Source organism: Lissotriton helveticus, chromosome 11, assembly GCF_964261635.1.
Source record: "Lissotriton helveticus chromosome 11, aLisHel1.1, whole genome shotgun sequence".
Lineage (NCBI taxonomy): Eukaryota > Metazoa > Chordata > Amphibia > Caudata > Salamandridae > Lissotriton > Lissotriton helveticus.
The window spans coordinates 281,803,731-281,830,742 of NC_136072.1; the positions used below are offsets into that span (position 1 = coordinate 281,803,731).

A 27,012-nucleotide genomic window follows, 5' to 3' on the forward strand; every position below is an offset into this window, starting at 1 on the left:
CGTCTTCAGAATGCCAAGGGTCTATATCGGGCAACATCCTCCAGAGCGTAGCAACCCAGATCGTATAGCAGTGGGATCCTGGGAGAAGATTGGGGCAGTCCCACAAGGGATCTCATAAGCTTGTTCTGTGCTGTGGAGAGGGAAGATATGTTGCTAAAACCCCACAGTTCTGCTCCATAGAGAATGGCTGGGCATATTTTTGCTGTATATATGTCTATAATCGGTGCGATAAGTCTAGAGGAGGGACACATTATGTTCCTTAAGCAAGGCGCCAGCTAACTGTGCATGTTTTAACGCCAATGTGTCTATTTGGGGCTACCATCTCAGTTTGTCACTGAAAGTAACACCCAAATAGGTAAAAACATCCGTCTGCGCCAGGGGTTCTCCGTCCATAAGGACGCGTGCTTTTACTGGCTTGGACCCATGGAGCACAATGAACTTAGGGGCATATTATCAAGGGGGTTTATCTACACTTTTTTGGCTTTAAAAGCCAAGAAAGCGGAGATAAAATTATCTCCCTATTACCTAGCTGGCGCTAACACCAGTTAGCGACAGATAGTAGGAGATAGCGACCATCTTGGCCCCACTTTGCATGTCAGAGAAATTTATCACTAATGCCTTGCAAAGTGGGCGTGCCAAGATGTTAGCGACTGGTAACAGTCGCTAACATCGCTATCTCCTATTACCAACTTTTGGAGATATTCGCGCTAAGCGCGAATATCTCAAAAAGCTAACACCTGCCCTGAGCAGTTCTTAGCCATGTTATCCAATGGGAGGTGGATAACATGGCTAAGAGCATTAGCATTATGGGTTTCGAGAAAAGAGGGGCACTCTGGAGCAATGTTCCAACCTGCATCTTTTGGTCTCTAAATATACGGTGGCCGGGGAGGGGTCGGTATATTTGGCCTTTATGGACCTCTCCTCGGCCTTCGACCTGGTGAACAGGTCTAAGCTATGGTCTCTTTTACTTGAGATTGGGATAGAGGCACATCTAGTAGCTCTCATTGCTAGTTTGCATCAGGACCTTTCAGCTAAAATAAGGGTCTCTAGGGATGGCAGGTGCACAGACAGTTTTAGATCAGAGAAAGGGGTGCGCCAGGGTTGCATCCTGGCCCCCCTTCTCTTTACCATCTATATAAATGGGCTGGGGAAATACCTGGAAGCAGGAATGGCTGACGTGCCGCGTATAGGAGGAGAGCATGTTCCGGCACTCCTATACGCGGACGATGCTGTGTTAATTGCCCGTACGGGCATTGGTCTACAGGCCCTTTTGGACCGATTTGGCTCCTTTATGGAGAATCTTGACTTAAAAATTAATGTAATGAAGTCACACATTATGATTGTAGGCAGTAAAGGAAATAACTTTTTTTATATTTGGGGGTTCTTTTTGATCAGAGAGGCTCCTGGGTCCCCCAGATTAAGGCAAAAAGCATAAGCCTGGCTCGATCAACTTCAGCCATGTTGTCTTTTACAAAAAGACTAGGGGCCAAACCAATGGAGGCAGTGATAAAAGTATACAACAGTAAGTGCATCCCAATTGCCATGTATGGGTCCGCCTTGTGGGGATATGTAAATACGGATAAAATCCAGAGGGTGGAAAATGGGCTTATTAGACAATTTTTATCTGTTCCCAATTCCACCCCTACCTTCACGATCCATCAGGAAATAGATTTGACCTACATTACTGATAAACTGAAATTGGCCCCACTTATTTTTTGGGCAAAAACACGGCTGAACCCAGAATTAACACTTAATCACGCAATTCTTAAAGATGTAACCTCAAGGGATCAGGCCATGAAAATACCCTGGTTGAAATATATTAGATCTGCATTTGCTACGCTTGGGAGACCGGAGCTTTTTACCTTACCAACTAACATTAGGAGGGAGGATATCAGGTGGATCAAACAAGAGTTTCTGGAGAGGGCTTGCTTGGAGAGAGAGGAGTTGGAATTGAGGAAACCGTCTGTAAGAGCTTACATGGTTTTATCCACTACCCCCTCTCTGGAACCATATTTAAAAATCGTTACTAACCCTCTCCACAGATTCTTGTTAACAAAATTCAGGATGAACTTGATTCACTATTCACTTTGTAATTTCCCCGTGTGGACAAAACCAGAAGACGGCCCACCCTGTGACTGTGACCAGTTTTCGAACCAGGATACCCTCCATTTTACATTCTTTTGTGGCCTGTATACCATAGAGAGGGCAAAATATTTATTACCCATCCTGAAAGCTGCTGGTTTTGTTCAAGTAAAGCCAGCGCTAATTTTCCTTCAATCATTACCGGACACTCATACGATTTTTAGTGTTGCATGCTTTCTAACAGCTGCCTTCAGATTAAGGAATAAAAAAATGTCCCGGAATATTTTACTTTAATTCTATTTTAAATGTGGCTCTATCTGTAATCAATTTTAAACATTTGTAAATATTATGAAATAATGAGATTGATAATTTATTGTCAAAATTGGAAATCAAATTCACTGATGCTTTTAAAAATTGTTCTGCATTTTATCTTGCCTTTTATGATTTTAACAAAAATCGAATAAATTGTATTTTGACTGACTGACTGGCATTAGCTCGGTAATGCCTGAATATCGCTGACTTTTCAGCGATATTCATGCATTGCGGTTGATTTTTATCGCATTTGCGATAAACCTTGGTAATACCAAGGTTTATCTGCGATAAAAATCGCCGCAGGTCGGTGATACAATTTTGTCTCTAACCAAGCAATAGCGATAGTTATTGCTATTGTTTGGTAATATGCCCCTTAGTTTTCCCTATTTTGACGACCAACTCATGCTCGCGACAGAATACCTCGAATCTTGATACCGCTAGTTGTAACCCCTGTCTAGTTTTAGATAATATCAAGGTGTCGTCCGCAAACATGAGGAGCGGCACCTTCATGCCAGCCAATATCGGTGCGTCCGTTGGGTAATTGGTAAAGTACTGGACCACCCCATTAATAAAGATAGAAAACAGGGTTGGGGCCAGCACGCACCCCTGACGAACGTCTTTATTTACCTTGAATTTTTCAGTAACCTCGCCTGGTTTGCCCCATTGCACCTGCGCATACGTGTGTTCATGCAATTTAATCAATAAGGCCACCATCTCTTTAGGCATCCCAATTTTTAGTAAAACCTCCCACAGCCTAGATCTTGGAACAAGATCAAAAGCGGATTTCAGGTCCACAAACGCGGAAAAGATCATACCCCCAACTAGGAAGACCTCCTTCCAATAGATTAGAAAAAAACTAAGAGCTTGGTTGAGGGTGCCTATGTGAGACATGAATCCCGCCTGCAAGGGTGACAAAATACCCTCGTCCAACAACCATCCCTGGATCCTACCCAGAATCAATCGTGCGACGATATTTTGCATAGCATCGATTAAGGTAATGGGCCTGTAAATACATGGGGCGGCGCGGTCTCCCTTCTTAAATATAGGTATAATTTTAGCTCCGGACCAAGATGAGGGGATCGCGGCGCCTTGGGCAAAAGCATTAGCTAAAAGCTTGATATATGGGACCCATAGGTCTAAATCCTGTTTGAATAGATCGGCAGGTATGCAGTCCGGTCCTGGTGCCTTTCCGCTCAGGATTAATTTCAGGGCAGATTCCACCTCACCATCTGAAAACTTTAGGGGACTATCTACTTGAAAGGACGAGGCAACTTCATTAATTCAGAGTGGAGCCCTGAACTGTGCTTCGAAATAGGATACCCAACTCTGAGGCTCAACATGGTTTCCCGGGGTTTTGTCCTGTGTCCTGCGGGTTATTCCCCCATCTAAGTAATTCCCAGAATTTAACCATGTTCCTCCCCTGACATGCATTTAGCAGATCCCTCCATTGGTCCTCATCCCATTCTCTCTTGGCCTGTCTTACCACCAATTTGTAGTGTGGTCTATACTTCTTGATTGTAGCTTGGGCCCTTGATTTTAAAGCAAAAACCAGGCTATTAGTAGCAGATCTACACACGTTATTATACCACGATCTAGGTTTCAGCGGATTGGGCTTTTTAAAGGGATTGTTTTGCACAAAAAACTTTTTCAACCCGCTAAATAGATCAGTGTGAGCTCCCTTAATACTGGCATTAAGGACTTCCTGGGTCTCACAGGCCGCAAGTGTGTCCAGGGTCTTTAGGACCATAGCTCTAATCTGTGCAACATCCTTTTCATTGGAAGCTATCCGCGGCCAACGGACCCATCTCAGATCATTAGAAGTAGTTACAATGTTGGAGCAGCCAGCTTCTTCAAAAGAGGGGGAACGGGAAAAACTATTATCATCAATTTTGCAGACCAGGGGATTGTGATCACTTTCTGGTCTGCTCTGCACTGCCATATCAAGGAGGAGCGGCCATAAATCCACTTTGACCAGAATTTAATCAATTCTACTTTTAGCCCTGCCATTATCAAAGGTCGCAGCACCATATCTATTGGACTTAGTCCTACCAGTAACCGCCCTTAGGCCCCGTTCCAGGCACAACCCCTTCAATTGGAGGGCGGCCTCAGACCATTTCCTTATAGGTGTGAGGTCCAGAGCAGGTATCCCCCATACTGCATCAACGTCCTCGCTAAGCCTTCCATCTTCGATGCCCAATGGCTCGAAGGTGGTATTAAAATCACCAGCGATGATCTGTCTACTATTCATGGCGTCCTCGGACATATGATTTTCTAGGGTAGTAATAACTTTCGAACTCCTTCCACCAGGTTGTCCCCTGGAATATACTTTATAGATTATTATATCTAGGCCTCTTGTGGAGCTAACCCTCAGTGCCAGGATATCTGGGCTGTCAATATAGATCTCGTCTATCCTTACACCATCTGATTGCCGAACCCAGTAGGTTAGACCTCCAATGGGTCTTCCTCATTCACCCCTTATGGCAGCTTTAAAGAAGTTTAGGTAACCTACATGGTACACTCCTTCTACTGCCCATGTCTCCTGAAATGCCCAGACATCCATTCCCTCTATGAAATTGCACCATTCCGGAGACACTATCTTAGTTTCACGGCCTGCAGTGCTCCAAGAGGATAATAACATCACCTGCCTCAGAGAGGTTGGGTCCTTATTCCCGATAGGGGCTTGAGTCTCATTTGTGTAGGGTTCCATAATTGGTGGATACTGAGGTACTCGTAACTGTGTGGAGATGGGTCTCGAAACTAGTAAAGTCAACTCTCCGTGCACGTCCTCTACTTGGACTCCCTACACCACCTACAGTTATGTCCCGAAGGGAGGGACGCATACCTCCTTCCTGACTAACGATATTACTTATAGGGTTCTTCACAGCCATCATGTTGGCATCTTTGTCTATTTCCTGTTTTCCAGTGGCACTTCTTCCAAGTCAATCTAGCTCTTCAAGAGATGACAATAATTCGTTCCGATTGCTAGTCGGGATAGGGAGATCAAACCTAGTAAAGGGCCTAGGTTGAACCCCTATTACCCTGTTACTAGGTATAGACCAGCAACTGTTGAAGAACCCGAGTGGGAGTAGTCTAATTTCTTCTGCAACAGGTGGGGACTGGGAGTACCTAGCCAGCTCGTGGATATGTCTGACTAATAAGGGGGACCTAAAGCTTAATACCACACAGTCCCCGACCAACGACTTATGCGAATGGCCTACCCAGTTTACACGGCGGACCATTTTGAATTCATCAAATAGTTCTTGTCGAATCCTGGTTCTCTTGGTTAGACAATGAAGAGCCTTGTTTTTAAGTGTGGACCAGTGCTCATGTGTGCCTGACGGGAGTGGGGGAACGTTCGCCAAGATGACCGTATAGGGGGTTGCTTCTGGCGGAAGATGGAGACTTGGTAACATGGCCACCTCCCCCTCTAAATCTTGTTCATCTTGATGTCTATTAGTGTTGACCGTAACCCCTTGCTGGTGTTCCGTTGGCAGTATATTGCCCCTATTAGCACTGGTAACAGAAGGACAGACCAGACTCATCAATGGAACAACCCGCTCATTACTACAATGTGCGTTTTGAATGTCTATCCGTGTAACTTCATGTACCCCACCTGATGGCCTGGGTTGTGCCCCTGTGTTAGCATAGGCTGAGGATTGCTCACTGTCCTTTTAGGCACTATGGGTCAAACATTGCTCAATCTTAGTTAGTCTAGCATCCACTGTGTCAAGGCGCCTAAGTATTGGATCAATGAGTAGAGCCAAGTGCTTCCCCAGTTGGGCGCAAAGGTCCTCCTGATTGAACATAATTTTGGATTGCCCAACAGCGGAGAGACCCGTGGTAGATACCCCCTGCTTCCCAGGCACAAATGACCCACTGGATTCAGTAATAGCAGAAAAAGGCGCTTGTTTAGAAGCACCACGGCCTTTCCTTTTCTTAGTGGGTAGTTCTAATCCTGTCCCCCCCATAGCTTTCCTTCGCCTCGTTGTTACCCTAACAAGGCTTTTCATTTTTCACCTTCCCATTTTCCCTTTCACTCTTTTTACATGCTCCCCGCTGTCTGCTCTTCTTCCTTTGCCTTTCTCTTCTTTTCATTCTCATCATGTTCCACTCCAATCTTGCACTCTTAATCTCTGCTTTCCCCACTTCTCTGCACATTCATTTTCTACCTTACCCATATTTGCCTTCAGACCTCTCCTCCTTACTCACTCTCCCTTTTATGTTTTTCTTTCTTGCACACATCTTAAAACTTTCCACTTCAAGAATCTCTGTTTTATCTCAGGGTCCTAAATCTTGGTGTGGCCACTAAGTCATCTTTTTGAGGTTCTAAAAATTAGTGCCATTGAGCTGGATAACAACATTTTTAATGTGGTGTCAAGGCCCCCTCTGGTGAATATGTCCTTTACAAACCTACACTGTGTGTTAAAGACATAGAAATGTATTTTAATCTTTTGATTTTCAACCTCTTTGCAATATTTCACTGTCGCAACTCCATCAGTCCCATCTTGACTCAGTACCATTCATACTCGTATCCATCCCATTGACTTTCTTCCCTTCGTCCCCCCTTTTTTCCTTTCCTTTTTCTCTTTCCCAGCACCTCTAGCCATGCCTCCTTTCTTCTTTCCATTCTTGCTTCCTTACATCTTCATTCATTCTCCGTCATTCTTCCCTTGGTGCATTTCTTCCTTCTTCCTTCATTTGTGGCTTACTTTCTTTTTCTGCTCCTTCCTGCATCCCTTATTTAATTTCTTCCTTCATTATCCTCAACCCTACCTTGTGCTTTTCTTCCTTGTTTCCTTTCGTCTTTCTATCATCACACATCTTTCACTTCCTTTCTCCTTCTAATCCCTTAATTTCTTCCTTTCACATTCTTTTCTTAATTCCTCCTTCCTTCATCTCTTCCTTTCTTTCAAACAGCACAGTACAGCCACGTTCTGTTTAGTTTGCAAAGCTGTCTGAAATCCTCAAACGATCTTTGCTAAAGCAGCATTTTGGGATGTACACACATTCTCTAATTAATGTACCCTTTAGAGTTGTTGTCATAGGCTTTCCGTATGCTATGTTACTTTGATTTGTATAGAGCACTAATCACCCGAGAGGGTATCCAGGCGCTTCCGCAGGTGTGTAGGTATGCGGTCCCCGAGGTGCTTATATGAAGAGCCAGGTCTTCAGCTTCTTGCAGAACTCAAGAAGTAAGGAGGTGACTGTGATGTGTTGAGGCTTGTGGATGTGGATAGAGCCATAAATGAAGCGGGTGGAGCCAGTGGATGAAGTGGACGGAGCCAGGATGTGGGCGCAGCCTTGTAGGAAACTGTGAGCACCTGCACTTCATATTTTACAAATTAAGCACTGTGTAAACCTAAAAGAAAAATTAATATTAAGATAAAGGAACACAAAAGTAATATTAGAACTAAGAAAACGAAATCCGTTGTTAATGGTCATTTTTTAGAACAGAACCACAATATCAGCCAATTGAAAGTCCTCATTCTAGAAGTTGTTGACAAAAAAGAAGGTAGAGATAACCATAATCACCTACTGCAAATATATAACTTCTGGATCAGACACCTGGATGCACTTAAAACTCATGGGATGAATAACAGAATGGAATTTCAATGTTATTTGTAATTATCAACTCCTTTGATCGATTATCTGACTGTTTAATAACCCAATAACCCAGCATATTAACTTATGTTATATGGATATTTGACATCACTGGGAGCCAAGTGGTGATTTTGTTTATTCTTTTGTGATGACCTTACTCATTACTATTCATATTTGGGAAGAACTATACTGTGTTACTATTCGTTTTATTACACACTTTGCTTTGCAGGTTTTTTTTGTTAGTTTACCATTTATAATTCACGCATTTTCTTTCAATCACATGCCTCTGTACCATACATTCTAACATGGCCACCGTTGTGACTTTTAATTTTCGGAGATTTTCAATGTAGTCTATTACTCTTTCGTAGCCAGAATAGCCGGAGATAATGATAAACATTGGCATACCACTTTTTGTTGTAACTGACACTAACAGCAAGCCGTCACAGTGAATCTAATGTGGAGACTGAGGAACACACTTTTCCCGGCGATTGAATACGTTTGATTAATATGAAACTCATTGGATGCCAGTTTTTAAAGGCATTTTGGTTTCAGTTTATTTTCTCATGATACTCTTAAGGCTCTTGTTACCTTGCCAATTTTCATGTTGGGAGCGCTATCTTTTCTTACGAGCGTGCAACAACTTTTATGTTTATTGACGATTCTTAAGTTTAATCACGGACACACGTTAACTTATTTTGCCTTCTCCACAATCGTTTTGTTCCGATGAGCACATATTTTTCTTTGCTCACAATTCACTAATCGGATTAATCTCACCTTAGTGTGCCATTTGATATAGTTTGAATTCAGGCATTTATCTGTTTATAAATTACTCATTGGTCGATATCGCGGCATGAACACTCACGGGCCATTATCATTGCATGAATACAACATACACACGCATGCTTCACTTGCATTCCAAGGCATGGACACGTTAACTGACCATGAATCATGGGTAGAACTTGATTAAGCACGGTAGTGATCATGTTACTTTATCAGAATCACCAGTCACTTTGCGATGTTTTTTGCTTAAGATAAACTGGAAGGATTTCATTTATGGTATAGATTTATCCCCTGAGGAAGGGAAAAATTCCCGAAATGCATTGGTCCCCTAAAACTGAAAAGGACAACATCATGCATTTTGGATGATTTTTTGTCAAGTTGGATGTACTTATTGAATTGACGTCTATATAATTTTGTGAAAAAATACAAGAAATATAAGATATTCTACAATTAAGTTTTGATTACTTTCTTTATTACATATGAAGTTGAATTCAAACCCACACAGGGTTTTGATTGCACCTAGGGGGACACACCCCATTGCGGGGGTGCTATTCAGTTGAATACCAGAGGGGGCCACCGTCCTAGTTACTGCTGCTAATGCTCCAAGGCTTATACCCACAGAAGAGGAGGGGACTGCATCAGAGTATTTGGCACTTGATATTTAGGGTACCTTAGCAACCCTGTAAGCCAGGAGGGGCTACCTGTACCAACATCGCCGGGACATTTTGGTACATTGTTTGAGGAAAGATTGAGGCTGCATTTGAAGGGTCGAGCCAGCATTGCGAGTTCTGTCCCTGGCTAAACCTCTAGGACTGTGGAGGATGTAGCAGATCATGTTGCATCCTTGTTTGGCTCCAGTTGGGAGCTGAAGAAGTAGATTTCCCCCTCCTTCATGTATGGAAGATTGACTTAGCACATATGTGCAATCTAGGAGCATCTCCGATCACTGGGAAGCTGGCAATGCTACTCGGGAACAGTGCCCTCACCTGGAGAGCGCTGTTGCATGTACCACAAGGAGCTCAACTTCACCAAACAGGATCAGAACTTTCGGGAGCCCACTGTCAGGGCACTTGCCACAATTCTGAATGCTTTAATGCTGCAGGAGTAGGTAAAACATGAACTGGGCCTCTTGGGCACATGGGAACTTACTACTGATGGTGCTGTGGCACCGTAGACACTTTTGACTAAATTCTTAAAGAGTCAAAGGGGAGCGAACTCTTGAGTATGGCTTAGTAGTAAACATTCCCTGGATTCAGCAACTAGTGAATGACCAATAAACCTGATCATGCTACATGGAAGAGGAAGAGATGGGGATTTTCCTGACAAAAGTTAGAGCCCCAACCTAAAGGGCACTGTGTTTTTGCTAATGAATGTCATTATTTCTTTGCATGTGTAGAGCTAGAAGTAAAATACTTTTTTTCCTATAAAAGCAAGCATTTAACTGAACACTGATTTATTGACAATACTGTGTGCACTTTAAGTTACGATTTGTGTTCACTAAACTGTATCTACACTTCCTCATCGAGGGAGCCTTTGACTGCTCATCCTCAGGTACCACTGAAAGTCAAGTGCAGAAGGTGTACTTGGCCCAGCTGATCTTGATCCATAGAAGGTTGGATATCTGGACATTAGGAGTAAAAAACCTCAACCACCATGATTGGGCCCTGTGGTCCCTGCATGCCCATGGATCTCTGAAAGGAGTTCTGACAGCCTATATTTCTGCCACCACTTTTTGCACTTCTGTCCACCGGGGCATAGTTTCGGGAGGAGGGGTGTTAAGGCATTACACCCCCCAATGAATGTATTTCTGGTAAATAGTTGGGTACATCTGCTTTCAGTCGGGTATTGTGAGGTATCGAAATTCACCAGGAATTTATACATACAAACAGACAAAACTGCACGCACACTCACTCCTGCTGTTTTGAAAGTCTTCGAAGATGTTGGTTATTTTTTTAAATATTGTGTTTTGCTCCCTCAGTACCCCTACTAAACCTTGTTGCTCTCCCTTTCCACTGCCCCTGAGGGTCTTCTCATGCACCTTGCTTGTTGTGTAATGTATTTTAACATGATATGCCAAAGTAACTGTTGGAAAATCTGATGCTCATAATCCACTAATACCACTAACCAATCTACCCAACTGCTGTCTATCCTTCATCCCCATTCCCCCTCACTGCCACTTACTCTTATACATAATTCAATATTCTTGGTTTTCAACAGTTTGCCTTGCTTTGTCCTGACTTGAACTTCCTTTATTTATCTATATCAGTTTAGCCTGGCTAGGGCATTATGCCCATAGCAACACTTCCTGATCTATCTTCTGGCAGTTTAAGGGATGATGTTATAGTCAATCATGTACTGTTGAGTCTTCAATATATTCAATAAATAGTGATTCAAAAGAAACAAATTTAAGTAGTGGATAGTAGAGTAGCTTGGCTTTATTGGTTTGTCCATGGACCTTCATGACTGTGTGCTGGCTTTTGATTGACCATCTTACAATACAGTTTTAGATGCTCAGAGCCTTTTCACATAAAGTGAGCATTAGAAATGTTAAATTAAGACACAGTTGTTTCCAGTGTTTCAAGCTGTCTTAAATATTTGAAGTGGTAACAGTATTTTACCACCTCAGACAGTGATAAATGTGACTTTGTCAAAGAACGTTGAAGGAGTGTGATGCTGTTTGCCGGAAAAACAGCAGCAATTTTGACATCTCTAAAGGAATTGCAGAGCACCACAGAACACACCTATCCGCTATCATGAAACAAACCTAAATAACAACACAATAAAACATAACAGGGCAAAATACAACCAGTCAAAAAAGAACACAACTCAACAATCACTGTGCTACACAGTAATAACACAATGCAGTACAAAAGCATAAACACAACACAAAGCATCACTATCACAACATAATTCAACACAGCAAAATATGCCGAAATATCATTTCCTCCACCACAACTCTACTTTCACAGCACATGGTAAAAGGTGTTTGCACCAAGCACTACCATACTTACTACCACGGAAATGACACGAAATATGACTAGTAAAAATGTTTAATAATGTAATCCAAAGATTACGGCCACGAAAAATTACTGTCTGACACTAGAGTGTCTGGCACCTCAAAGGTTTGTTAAGAAAACCCTCACACACCAACCTGGTTGGTGTCATGCTTCATCATCGGGTCCCAGCCGGGTAGCCAAATGCTACCCAGCTGTGCTACAACACCGGTTTACAGTGGAGCAGGTTTGAGGTGGAAGTGAGTGTGATGAAGGGAGTGAAATATCTAAAAATACCTCCAGATTTCTACCCGTTACTTTATTTATGGTGATCTGGGGTAGGGTTAAAAAGAAAAGAGAGTGAATAAGGGGCTACAGGTACTATGTATAGCTGTTTAATATCCTCAGGTGGTCAACATGTTTCAGCCTGTTGCAAAAAATATTAGGGCTTTCTTCAGGACCTCCCTAAACATGGTGGGTGATGTGAAAAAGGTGGAGTGGTAAGAAATTACCACATGAAAAGCATTCTTAATACTCACGCTAAGGAGTGCTATTTATGCAACAAGGACTGACCGTATGTAGGTCCTCTCAAAATGTAGAATACCTGTAAAGGAACACAACATAACATCATGTGATAGTTAGGGAAAGCATTTAAGTTCATTCCACAGATATCGCTAGCACTGGTGGTTGATATATGGTGCCCATAACGTACATTCCATGAATATCGGCAGTACTGGTGGTAAGTATCTTGTGCTAAATACTTAGGGGGTCATTAGGATGGCGGGCGGACTTTGCCCGCCCGCCATCCTCGTGGTAATAGGGACCGCCTGCCATAAGGGCGGGGGTCCCCTGGGGGGTATTAGGATGTGCCCACCATCCTGCATGTTAAGCATTGTGGCGGGCGGTGCTCTCAGCACCGCCCGCCACAATGCATAAAAAGCACTTTTGCATTTGCATGATCAATGCGGCAGGCACCGCGCCGTGCCTGACGCTTTAATCATGCAAATGCAGGGGGGTACCACAGGTACCCAACGTGTGCACCCCCCTACTCTCCTTCACTCTGGGGGCCCGCAGGGGGGCCCCAGAGTGAAGTCCGCATGCCTTTCCGTGGCGGCATTGCCGCCACTGATGGCATTGAAAAATGCCTATCATAATATGGCTGGCGGTGTCTGATAGACACCGCCACCATATTATTCCTTTTCTGCCACGGCCGCAAGGCGACTTCAGTTTGAAGTTGGCGTCCCCTTTCTCTTGCTCATTGGCCTCGTTCTCTTGTTTAGAAAAGAAAGCTTTCAATTTCAACTTTCTGAAGAAGTCCGCCATCTCACAGTGGAGGCGGAATTTGTCCAGTCTACATTCATACCACTCCCTTCCACCATACCGGTGGAAATCACAGCTTTTGAGCAGGCTGTCTTTAAAGACATTGAATCCTTTTCAGAAAATAAGACATTTAAAAACACGACCAAAAAGGAATGGGAAGGTCTGACCACAATGAAAGAGAACAAGACTGTGGTTATCAAGCCAGTGGACAAGGGAGGAGGGATAGTCCTAAAGGACAAGGCAGCTTACAAAAATGAATGCCTACATTTGCTGTCTGATAGGCGCAACTACCAACCGAACCGTAAGGCTCCTACCTCCAGTCTGATAGAAACCATTCATGAATTGGTCATTGAAGCAGAGAACCGAGGCCACATCAGTAAAAAAGAACCTCAATACTTAACTACATCAAAGGAGAAAATTCCATACTTCTACACCATTCCCAAAGTGCACTAAAACAAAATCCCACCACCAGGTCTGTCAATCTTAGAGCCTCTCTCCATTTTTTGTGACTTCTTCCTAAAACCACTGGTGCATGGCAGCGGCATACCTACAAGACACAAAAGACTTCCTAGGACAAATCAAAGATCTGACATTCAATCCCAACACAAGCTTCTTAGTAAGCTTAGCAATAGAGAGTCTCTATACGAGCCTCCCGCAGGATGACACTCTGGGGGTACTAAGAACGGCTTTAGACAGCAGCATCTGGGACTACTAAACACCGAAGTCATTCATTCTGAAATGTTCGGAACTAGCTCTGATGCACAAATATTTTGAATTCGAAGGCCAACTGTACCTACAAATGTTTGGCACTTCAATGGGGTGCACTTTTTTGCAACAGGCTGAAACATGTTGACCACCTGAGAATATTAAAAAGCTACACATAGTACCTGTAGCCTCTTATCCACTCTCTTGTCTTTTTAACCATACCCCAGATCGCCACAAACAAAGTAACGGGTAGAAATCTGGAGGTATATTTAGATATTTCACTCACTTCATCACACTCACTTACACCTCAACCCTGCTCCACTGTAAACAGGTGTTGTAGCACAGCTGGGTAGCATTCGGCTACCCGTCTGGGACCCGATGATGAAGCATGACACCAACCAGGTTGGTGTGTGAGGGTTTTCTTAACAAACCTTTGAGGTGCCGGACACTCTAGTGTCAGACAGTCATTTTTCATGGCCGTCTTCTTTGCTTACATTATAAATTACAGGGACAAGGACAACCGTTTCAGTGTCCTAGCTCTCTATTTTTGGTTGTGAGTAGTAAAAATGTTTATCACCTGACTCTCAATTTCTTTTAAGCAGTTGATATGTTCATAGACAATTTCTTATGGCTATTTTTTTTATCCTTTTGGCATGAAGCATAGGATGAAACAGAGAAACCTCAAAAATGATTTTGTTGCATGAATTAGAGGTGAAAACATTTCAAATATATAAAATACTTTGTTTCCTATTCAGCTCTTCAAAGTGACATCCATTTCCAAACTTATTTTTGTGAGGATGGAGAGTATATGATATGAAAATGGCAACATTTGATTCTGGAAGGTTAAGGATAATTTTTTGTATACCTATTAAAGGTATCCCTTATCGATTCTATTATTTCACATTAATCATCACATAAACATGCAGTGGACTATCATAACATTTGTTTAATGATTCATTAGTAGCTGCCCTACATATATCCAAGTTACTATTTGCCCAAGTTAACGATTCAGTGTCCTCGGTGAGAAACTCACAAATTAGTAGTGTGGTTAGAGATTCCATACAGGAAAGGATTATAAGGCATAAAAGCTCACCAACAATTTACATGGATTCTATGGGGCATATTTATCATTGAGTGGTGTCGCCCTTGTGCCATGTAAGAGGAAGCAAGGGCGAAGCAACTACTAATTTCAGATTTATCAAGCCACACAAGGCGTCTGACCCCCAGGATATTGCGGCATAGATTTGCAAATTTAGCGGCACAAAAATGGAAATTTAGCGGCACAAAAATGGAAATTTAGCGGCATTATTGCAGCACTTCATTTTACTTGAAATCATTTCTTTTCAGCCTTAAATCATTGTAAAGTGATTTATCTGAGTTTTCCACTGTGAAATAGGCATGTTTAAAGTGTTTGTTGCTCTGCAGATGCACAGCTCCCACCTACACCTCGGGAGAGGGGGCCCTATTACATTTAGCACCCATAAATGCACCCCTGCCGGGGCACTGCTGACTACTGAACCCATCCAGAATGTGCTACACCTGTGGGCCAAGAGGAGTGTTTTCCTCGGAGCCGGAGTGACTGTTCTTTACCAATCTGCACGTCTCCATCTGCACGTGACTTAGGTTTTGTATGACGTCCACAATTGAGTAACAGCAGAGGGTTGTGTACAGGGCTTTAAGTAGGATGGAAGACCGGGGGGGGGGGAAGTCTCTCATAGAGGCGTGGCCGATTTAATTAAGGTTGTGGCTTAAAACACCTAAGCTAAAAATCTACATTTAGTATAGTGTGCTGCCCCGAATGGCGTTTTGCTGCTACTGTCCATTCATCCATATATAACACAACGTGACCATGCAATTGATGACCTGCATATCTCTGCACTCCAGCACTCCCTCTGATAGATAATATGCCGTAGACGGCTCCCATGGCTGGAAACTGACTTGCTCCCTCATTAATCAAAATGGGAATTTGTAATGCGAACTTAGTCTCGCACAACTTGGCCAGGAGGAAGCAGATATTGGAAGGTGGCACATACTGACGTGTGCGCGCACAGGCAATAAGAGAGCATTGTTTGTTTTGATGTCTCCCGGTAGACACTTTTTTGTAAATACCACAGCCAAAATTGTATATAATGTGGCCATCTCGATAGTCAGATGACTTTGTGATTTTTGCCTCAATCGTGAAATGCTGGAGAGTCTGATTAGTATATGAGAGAAAGAGGCAACCCGACCATGTGAGCTGTGGTATTCAACCCTGACACCCAGCACTACTCATCCAGCTGAAAAGTATTCAAGCTGCTCATCCCCTCTAAGGTGGGATAGGGGAAAACCCCTCACCTGTTCACCAAACAGTGCCAACATCTTCCCCAAAGCAAGAGTTTACGTCTCCCCACCCTGTGTCAATGTTTCATTGTGTCTCTATGTGACCAAGCATATAGTGCAAGATTATACTGCATTCAATGGCCTTGGTAGGAATGGGGCCCATCTAAAGGGTTTGGGACCCCTGAAGAGTTGTCCCCTCCCATGTTACGCCCTTGCCCAGTCCTTTGGGCCTTTCAGTGGTTCTGAACTTTGTCAAACTCCCATAGTCACTGAACAGAGCAGTCCACCTTCTGACCACAGCAGAAGATAGACTAATACCCGCATAGCCGAGGGGGCGGGGGAGAGGTATTCCTCCCTGTGCCTAAAAATAATTGTGTCTTTCGGTAATGCAACTATCGCTCATGTGAAGGGCTCTGATACCTTTGTGTCGAGTTTGTGATATATTAAACCGCAACAACAAAAAAAGGACCTGCAGAGTAGAGCTGTCCATCGGGTCTAATACTAGCCAGTAAGGACACGTAGAGTGGAGCTGTCCCTCCAATCATCCATCTTCTAGTGAAGGCTTAGAGAGCAGGGACACCCTCAGTAAGCCCTTATGGCAGGGCCTTGCACTGTACAGCTGGCTCTCGCACATACATGCCTACATTTTTAAATAAAAAGAGGGAGAATTTGATAGAGAATAAAAAGGGGGGATTTATGTTCCTCCTTTTGGTACATTCAGACAAAGGAAATTCTAGGCAGCAGACAGTTAAACAAATATTTTGGGGCTTAAAAAATGGATTTCTCCTGCCTGAACCAGGTCTGCTGGCATGCATGCTCTGGTACACAGCTCTTGGTAACTCCATGGATTTCAGTCGCTGTGGTTAGTTTTTTCCAAATGAATATTTCTAGCTTAAAACTGCAAGGTGACTCAGCAAGGTGCCAGGCAGCAGGCTATCCCTTGGATTAATGTTGCTCGACAACAGGTATCGGACAGCAGAGCTACCCATTGAGATACTCATGTAAACTTCAGCTACAACTCGATGCAGGTAATTATTTCAAGCACAAACACCAGCCCTTTGCTTTAACACAGCTACTGGTGTTTATAATACACGGAGACAGAATGTAAAAGCGGCAGCTAATTGAGCAGATTAGAGATAAAGGTCATCCATACAGAAACCCTCCATTCCTCTATCCCCTCCCCTGCACCCCTCCTGCCGCGGGGAAATAGGAACTGGAAAGTGAAGGAGGGGGGCTAGAGCGAAGAGACAGCAAGAGGAGTCTAGTGAGGGGAGGGATGCTGTAACGGCGAGGGGAAAAGAGAGAGGCATGCACAGCTGAGAATGCAACCTCTTAATGTGTACAATCGTGTCAATGGGCAGGGCCCACTGACAAGAATGTACTTTGCATTTCTTTTCTGCAATCCCTAATGCCGGCCGCAGTAAGAAGCAGGCAGGTATTTACAGCTGTGCGGCGTCACGTAGTGACATGTGCGCGTATAGCCAATAAGATGTAAGCATTTTTTTTATGCCTCCCGGAGACCTTTTTCGCGGCCAGAAAGGTAAAAGTCACGGTAATCGCACTCCTCTGCCGATTTCGCGATTATTTTACGAATCGCGAAATCGCGATAAGCTGGAGGGTCTGACAAGGTCACCTTACATGGCCCTGCGAGGCTTGATAAATCTAGAGTAACGCAAAGCAGCACATATTGCTGCATTGCGTTACTCTGCCCCGGGGAGACATTCCATGGGTGGAACGTTGGTGTTCCCACGCATCCACCCATGAATTTGGCACAATCCCAGATTAACCATTACTGGTAGACCTGGGAATGGGTCAAAATGCTATGCCTCTCCAGGTGAGGTGTAAAGAGGGGAAGCATCTTTCATCGTTTTTCACTCTTTCTCTGTGTACTGCATTCTGAGCACACGTAGAAAGACCAAAATGCCTCAGAGGATTGTTTTTGTGCAGGAAGGTGTCCATTCCAGTAAAAACACAATCCTGCTTTCACGCAGGCACCCATGCACTATGGTGCAAGGGTGCATGTGTTGGTGCTAGGCAGTACATTGTGCACCAGCACAAGTAAATGACAGGAATGCATCATATAATGTTAAATACAGCACAATTCTGCCCTTTCCCTTTCATGCAGCAAGGTGGCTTACTGAGCTGCGTGAAATATTTATAAATCTGTCCTACAATGTTACACATACCCACACCTTTTTAGCAACCCCACACCCTCCAAAAAAAGATTTTGTTTTTGTTGTTGAGAAAATAAATGACGTTTCTGTGTATATCCTTCCAGGTCAAAAAATTATGATATACACTTGAAGAGCCATTTTTCCCTCCAAGGCTTAGATGTGCTACGTGCTGGGCTAACAATATATTCAGTACTTAGTAATACAGTTTTCTGACATTTCGTTCATAAAAAGGCTTTTCAATTTGTCAGATATATTTTTTGAATTGACATTCTGTTCCAAGGAGTGTTATCAATCTTACAATTTATGTGTGCTCTTCTTTTCACTGGTGACATTTCTTTCCTCCCTTTGCTACTTTACAGGTGTTTTCTTTGATTTATAAAATAATTCAATGTAGACTTTGTCTGAAAATTCCCTTTATAGAATCACAGGCTCCCATTCTCTTCTGCCTTGACTAACTTCTTATCACATGAACAAAAAGCAAAAAGATGAAACTAAAGACTCTAGAGAAGATTGTTTTTGTAGGGAATGACCATTTTTTACCTGAAGCCTCACCCCTGCATGTCTGTTCAATCTGTTTTGCTGGCTTTAGAACTCAAAGCTAAAGTGACTGTGCTCCCCCTTTAAACATGTTAGAATAGGCATATTCTTAATTGCCATATTTAACTTACATATAAGTTCCTAGTATATGATACAAAATGTACCGACGGCCTGGAATTGAAAAGCCACTAGTGGACTGTAGCCGTTATTGTGCCATCCACTATGGCAGCAGTGCAAACATGGCCTCTGGCCTTCCAGCACATCCCGATTATGCCAGTACACACATGCACTGTGACCTATCAAAATACACCCCTTTCAACGGGTAAAACTATTTCTTTTAAATATTAATAAGTCTCCCCTATGTAGACCCTGTAGGCCTCAATGCAAGGTGCATATTATTTAAAAGAGTGAAGTATCGTAATTTATAATTAACAAGCCCTTACAGTGCGTAGCACGCACTGCCATCTTTAGCGCTGTTGGCACCTGGTACAACCATCTTTTTTTTAAGTCCCCCCAACTGATCTCCATATCCATGGATTCCTTCACTATTGTAATTGTAATTGTAATTGTACTTATAGAGGGATTACTATCCATGACAAGGTGTTGAAGCATTTTTCAGTGATTAGCACACTACTGCGGAACCCCAAAAAGATAAATGGTGAATTAGTATAGTGAAGCATGAGTTAATTTGAGCGCTGGGCAAGCAAGTCTGTTACTTTGAATGCATATGATAATGGAGGCATAGTAGAGGGAAGAGCCTAGAAAGTATTATTTGTCAGATCATAGTGGTAGGATGAGGTTTGGGATGAGTACAAGGAGAGAAAGAGGAGGGCAGAGTCTCTCGAAAGGGATTGGGGAGATTATTGTAGTAAAATGAAATTTTGGATGAGTCAAAGGAGGGATACACTGAGCACTTAGAGATGCGCTACCACCTCTCCAGGTGGTGTGAGCAGGCAGGGAAATGTGGTGATTGTTTAATCTTAATAACTCCCCAGCAAAACCTGTTTTAAACCTTTTTTAAACCCTTTATTAACATGATATACTTTGTGATTTTAATATGTTGAAACTGAGGCACATTCTTGCTACGAATTCATGAGTGGCGTCATTCTACACCACTTCTGCAGCGCTAACGCAGTCTATTGGTTACAGGGAAAGTCAGCTGCTGCTTGCTGGGCTGATTGGGGGGATGGGCGAGGGACTGCCTAACCAGCACCCTGGAGCGGATGAGCAGCATTGAGAGATTGCGCTACAACCACTCCAGGTGGTACGAGCATGCAGGAAAATGCTGTGATTGTTCAAACCTAATAACTCCCCAGGAAAACCTGCTTTAAACCTTTTTTACCCCTTTTTAACCTGTGATAAATTGAGATTTTATTGTTTTGAATCTGAGGCATAAAGGTGCTACCAATTCACGTGTAATTGAGAAAAGGGGGGGTTTGGCCCAAATGACTGGAACCAGGTAGGGCCAATAATCAATTTGTTTAAAGAAAAAATACCTGGAATCCAAATTATTTAGTGAAAAAATGTAACCTCTCTATATACTTATAGTGGTACGGGCTATTTATTTACCCATTTATTTTTTAATTACTTCTGAATTTTTAAGTAGGAAACTCTTATTTCCAAAAGAAACATGAACATTGTACACAAATTAAATCACATTAATCACATTAATCACAAATGGACATTTACAATAGACAAAATTAATAATACTCCAAAAACATTCATAACTTGCACAATACGTAATGTAAATGGTAAGCAAATCCCATTTGGTTATACAATTTATAAAAATTGTTATGTACAACCGAAAAAACTGAACCATTCATAGAAAAATTCAATCTAGGTATCCTGATTCATCAATTTGAGCTATTATATATCAATTAAAGAATATGCCGACGCGTTTCTGGCCACGGTTAATTCCTTTGCGGGCTTTCATCAGGTCTCCTTAGTACAAGCATATTGTGGCAATCTAAAACAACAAAAATATATATATTTGTCACTGATTTAGCTCCTATTAGCCCTTAACGTTCTCCATTTGGTAAGTTGAAATAAAACTCATACCTTCTGAGGGTTTCTTATCGGAAGACAACACAACGATTTGAATCAATCCTGGGGAGGCGGGGCCGGGACTTGACTACAACAACAAACCAATTGTGCGACATAAAAAACTAGCATGCACTTTTACTGAATGAAACAAAACTTCCTATTCAATCACGGGCCTACCTTATTGGGGGTAGATGGCTCGCTCTCTCCTTATTATTTACGTGTATGTGTATTTCTCACAGCGATGTCCTACAACAAGGGAGCATTTTACTTATTAGATACGGCTACAGAGCAACGAGCAGGGTTTCTTTTAAGGTTACAAAATGCCAGATATGGTGTTAGTCCTACCTGAATAAACCGTCCTGGCTCTTGACGGAATATCCTCTCATATGGTGCAAGTCTTTTGTAGTAATCAATTAATGATTCACTGTGGAGGAGAAAAAGACTCGTGAGTGGTTTTTTAACATGGGATGCGGACTAACGCAGATGAATTAAAGCGTTGCCGCATATCTCACCTGCTGTATTGGTATCGTAATCATACAAAGCTCAGCCGTATTCCTTTTATGGTCCCACGCCGGTCGCCATCAACTGGTTCGAAGACGTCGGCGGGGTGACCCGGAAGTAACTAAATAGTTTCATGGGCATGGAGTGAAAAGCCCCAATGGTGTCTGGGGCCTGTAGTTGTTTTTTCCAAGGAATAGCAGGGTCATGTTTAAAACCTATTATGTGCACAACCACCTAAATTGGTGCAATATACAAAACACCCACATGCATGGGTGTTAGAGTGGCCTCGCAAATTTACATGTTTAAGTGTCTCGACTACTGTTAATCGCAACAAGTAAGGATATATTACATCATCCTTTTACTATTAGCGTCTTGCCGTCTTGTCACCTTCGCCTCACCTCATGATATTAAACTGTCTGGGGGTCTACTTCTGTTCATTGGGATTTTAATAATTATAAGGCTGGTGGCTTTTTGATGTGTGACCTATTAAAAAAGTGACATTATCTAAGATGTTCTTAAGCTCTTGACAACTCTGACATCTCATTGAGGCCTGTTAAAACACTGTTAAATTTCATTATAAGGTACGCCTCCTTCGCCAACAACATTGAATTGATGTCAGCAGTGATTTTGGACGCATTCATAGATAGCAACACTGTCCATTTATAATCATGTTCAGTGTGGCTCTCTTTTACAAAGTGATCCACCATAGGGGCTGTGTTCACTTTCCGTTTAATCCGTGAACGATGCTGTGTTATTCTTTGGTTTATTTGTTGGTTGGTTTTCCCTATGTAAATCTTTTTACAGGGGCAAATAACTGCATACATGACATTTTTCGTCCTGCAGTTACTGAACATTAGATGTTTCCATTTAATATTCTCATGAACAAATTCCGTCCGTTCTATAGTGCTATCACAAGCAATGCAATTCCCGCATTTGTGATGTCCTTGAGTTGGTTTCATTCCCCATTGTGACAACAAGTCTTGTTTGAATTCTCTTTTGGGAAGATCTGCTCTTACTAATTCTTGAACAATACTTTTGTTTTTTCTCATCGCAAACAATGGTCGTGTAAATTTTACATCTAGATTTTCCAATAAATGCCAGTTGCTCATTATTATCCGTTTGAATTTGTTAGTCCCTGGTCCAAAAGTGGATACACAGACCAATCTCTCCAAGGCGGGTTTTACTTTCTTTTCCAAAAGTGTCTCCCTTGGAGTAAACAACGCTCTTTTCCTGGCATGTTTAAGCATCTTTTTAGGGTACCCTCTTGCTTGCATCTGATCGCAAAAAGTACCTGCATGCATCTCAAAATCTTCCTTGGATGTACAATTTCTGCGAATGCGGAGCAGTTGGCCGTACGGAAGATTCTCTTTGAGACTTTTGGGGTGTGAACTCCCAAAATGTAAAATTGTGTTTTTGTCTATTGTTTTATGGTGCAATGTAACCGACAGGAATCCATCATTTGGAATCACATCTACATCTAGGAACGTTAGCTTACTCTGACTTTTGGCGTAGCAAAATTTTATATCTGGGTGTCTACAATTCAGCCAATCTGCAAATTGGTCTAACTGCTCACTTGTTCCAGACCAAAGACACCAGACATCGTCAATATAACGAAGCCATTGGGTGATATGGCTCCGAAATGGATTATTGTCATAAACGTATCTCTCCTCAAACTGGGCCATGAAGAGAACCGCCATTTCTGGGGCAAAAGGACATCCCATGGCGGTTCCCTTCGTTTGGAGGTAAAAAGAGTTATTGAATTTAAAGTAATTCTTCCTTAGGGCATTCGCCGCCAAACTGAGTATGAATTCAGTTATGACCCGGTGTGGTCTTTCTCTCTTTTCCAGGTAATACTTAATAACGTCAAGCGCCTCATCCTGCGGTATTTGAGTATATAGGGATGTGACATCCAAGGACACCATCCACTGTTCTTGTTCATCAAATTCAACTGTCAATTTTTTGGATAAAATCAGTCGTATCTCTCAAATACGACCGGACCTCCACAAGAAACGGTTCCAATTCACGTGTGGCATCATTCTACACCACTTCCACAGCGCTAAAGCTTTCTAGTGGGTTCGGGGGAAGTCAGCTGCTGCCTGCTGGGCTGATTGGCAGAGAGGGGTGAGGGACGAGGGACTGCATAACCAGCACGCTGGAGGAGACGCGCAGCATTTAGAGACGTGCTACAACCACTCCAGGTGGTGCGAGTACACAGGGAAATGCGGTGATCGTTAAACCTAATAACTCCCCAGCAAAACCTGCTTTAAACCTTTCTAACCCCTTTTTAATCTGTGATAAATTGTGATTTTAATGTTTTGAATCCGAGGCACATACTTGCTACAAATTCACGTGTGGCATCATTCCACACCACTTCCGCAGTTCTACTGAGGTCTAGTGGTAATGGGGGATGTCAGCTTCTGCCTGCTGGGCTGATTGGCGAGGAGGAGCGAAGGACGAGGGACTGCATAACTAGCATGCTGGAGTGGATGCACGAAGCAGGCGGGCCCCAGGCCCGCATAAAGCAAGCCTGTTTGCACCAGTCCACAGCCAAACGGGACCAGGGGCCAGGACCCCTGGTCAAATTCAGTCTTATTCGTCAGAAGGGCTACGAGCTCTAGAGCTCAGGGATCTCCCCCTTGAACTGCAGGTCAAAGGCATAATCATAGCCAAGAAGCTGTCCCCCACCACAGGGGAGAGGATAGGGCGACACAGCCCTAGATCCCTGAGAGCCCAGGTCCAAGAAACACTAATGGGGCCATTAGGATGGCAGGAGGACGGAAGTCCGCCTGCCACCCTAGTGGAGCTGGGACCAACCGCCTGTGATGCGGTGGTCCCGCTCCGACGATTAGGATGCCACCGTCACTGTGGCAGTGGCATGCTCCATTCCCAGCATTGTGGCGGGCGGTGCTCACAGCACAGCGTGCCACAATGCTGGGAATGCACTGCATGCATTGTCATGGTGACAGGCACCGCAAGGTGCTTGTCTCCATGACAATGTAGGGGGGTACCATAGGTACCCCCATGTGCACCCCCCACCCCTGGGGTTCCGCAACATGCCCCCATAAGGAAACTCCACATGCTTTTCCGTGGCGGCAATGCCACCAGGGAATGGCATGTCTCCGCCCCCATTCTAATATGGCTAGCCCATATTAAACCCTTTTCTGCCCGGTTGACTTGTTGACCGGGCGGAAAAGGCGGATGGTCTTCCCATCCGCCGCGTTACCCCCGCCATACTAATGTGGTGTGGGGTAAATGGGTGGTGGGCGGGGACAGATGCAGGGCGGATCGCCACTGCCATGCGGGCAGTGGCGATCCGCCCCACATCCTAATGACCCCCTAAGGATATAAAGACACTAGTACTCTACACACGATCCCTCCAGAAGCATAGTCTAGCGATCTTCTCCCTCCTTCAGGAGGAGTTCCCTGACATCCTACCAGTCACAGAAACCTAGCTCGATGACAGCTCAGGTCCTGACAGTGTAGCAACATTACCCTTAGAGTATGACGCCCAATAGCATAATAGGCAGGATGGGAAAATAGGGGGTAGCGTTACTCTATAATAAACAGCTAGCAATAGAAAAAAATTGCTGGAGAAAACCTAGAGGGCGCCGAAATCTTAGTGGCAAAAGTATGCTCTGAGCCATCATGCCTGGCATTAAGGATGGTGTATCGTCTTCCTTGATCGCCCCCCCGGTTCAACGACCGTCTCGCTGAAATAGTCACTGACCCACACTCTCGGTACCAGCAACTTCCGGTGGTGGGGGAGTTCAACTACCACTGGGACCTGATACCTAAAGAGTCACATGCTAGGCAGTTAGAGGAACCCATGACCACACTGGGGCTGCAGCAGCTCATGGACTCCCCCTCCCATGAGAAAGGACATACCCTAGACCTCATTTGGTCCACTCAGCCATCGGCTAAACAGAGAGATATCAGACCTTGTAGTTGGTTGGACCACTATCTGATCAGCCTGCAGAACCTCCAAGCTAGGCGCCCAATGCAACCCCCTCTGGAAAGGAGAATGTTACGAAGTTGGAGCAAAATTGAGGCAGGCAGCCTATGGGATGCTCTGCAAGGCAACTCGCCGAGGAGATAACAGCCAGAGGATCTCGAGGAGAAGAGTGAATCCATCTCCAACCAGTTGCGAGCAGCCATCAATAGGGTGGCACCGGCTCATAGAGAAAGAGTGAGGAATAAGGGTAAGGGAGCCCCCTGGTTCAGGGAGGAACTAAGGGGTCAGAAACTGACCCTACGCCAGCACGAAAGACAGTGGGGCAAGTCATATGACCCTGAGGGAACCAAAGGACAAAACGAAGGTCCTAGCCATCACCACAAGAAGCAACCCGTGGACTGACCTCTTCTGGCCACCGGAGCTGGCAAAACACGTACTCCAGCCCCAGTCATAAAAAGCCTAGGCATTAAAATAGATGACAAACTCACCTTTTCTAACCAAGTGACCTTCGTGGTTGGGACTTGAGTGGGCATACTGAGGCAGTTGAGGAAATGATCACCCCTCCTCTCATTTTCCACCCTGCGGACGGTGGTGACCGCACTCATTGTGTCGTACTTAGATTATGGCAATGCACTATGCTTTGGGCTACCCGAAAAGCTGCTAGGCAAGCTACAAGTAGCGATGAATAATGCAGCCAGGCTGATCTTCAAGCTCCCTAGACGGGCACAGCCACACTTCTGTTGCAACATCTACATTGGCTCCCAGTCAAACAGCGAGCCAGGTTCAAGGGCCTCTGCATTTCCGATAAGGCCCTTCATGGACAGGCTCCAGGTTACATCAAGGAGCACCTAGGGAGATACGTCCCCAGACGTACCCTCTGGTCATCCAAAGCAGGCTGGCTGGCATGTCCGCGGTTCAACACCACGACCAAAGGGGGTTGAGCCTTCTCGGTCTTGATCCCGCAGCTGTAGAATAAGCTGCCAAGAAACTTTCGTTCAGAAGAAGTCCTCCTTCCTTTTAGGAAAAAACTGAACACCCTCCTCTTTACAGAGCCCTGAACATAATGCACATGTTGACCTGGGGCTAACAATCATTCATTGGGGTGGGCCAGAGCTACTCTCTCAGGGTGTGGATACCTGCCGGTGATTAGGCGCTTTACAAATCCCAATTAACATTAAAATTAACATACATGAGGGAAGAATTTAGAAAGGGTTGTTTGGGAGCTCATACTACTAAAATGAAGTTTGGGGTGGCCAAGGAGTGATAGAATAGGGAAGAGTTTAGAAAGAGTTAGCTTGGAGATCATAGTAGTAGAATGAGATTTGGGATGAGTCAGAGAGTGAAGGTAGAGGATATATTGAGAGAGGTATAGAGTGAGACATAGAGAAACGTATTGGGGAGAGTCAAGTGATTTTTTTTCTTCTACAGTAGGAGTATAGTTATACCAGTGTAGGGTGTTAGAGCACTTTAAATCATACACATAAACTACAGAGAAAATGAATCATAAATGTGCAAATCAGTCTATAGGAAGTGTTACATAAAACAGAGAGGATTACAGGGTGTAGAATCACATGTCATCCATACTAATAGACAGTATATTTTAAGAGTGTTCGGTCCAGAGAAATACAAATTCAGAATCTAAAATGTATCACAGTGGTTGGGGTTTACTTACTAATAAGAATGTATTTCTTCC

At 43.7% G+C, this 27,012-nt stretch overlaps 1 long non-coding RNA gene across 1 annotated transcript; it reads right to left on the reverse strand.

The window, feature by feature from the left end:
• Window positions 1–20,308: 20,308 nt before the first annotated feature.
• On the reverse strand, window positions 20,309–21,474 carry LOC144792316 (uncharacterized). Its single transcript, XR_013602535.1, has 5 exons — window positions 21,379–21,474; window positions 21,212–21,290; window positions 21,044–21,112; window positions 20,882–20,954; window positions 20,309–20,789 (listed from the first exon to the last, which is right to left on the reverse strand). It is a non-coding gene; the product is annotated as an uncharacterized LOC144792316 (long non-coding RNA).
• Between the last annotated feature and the right edge of the window lie 5,538 nt (window positions 21,475–27,012).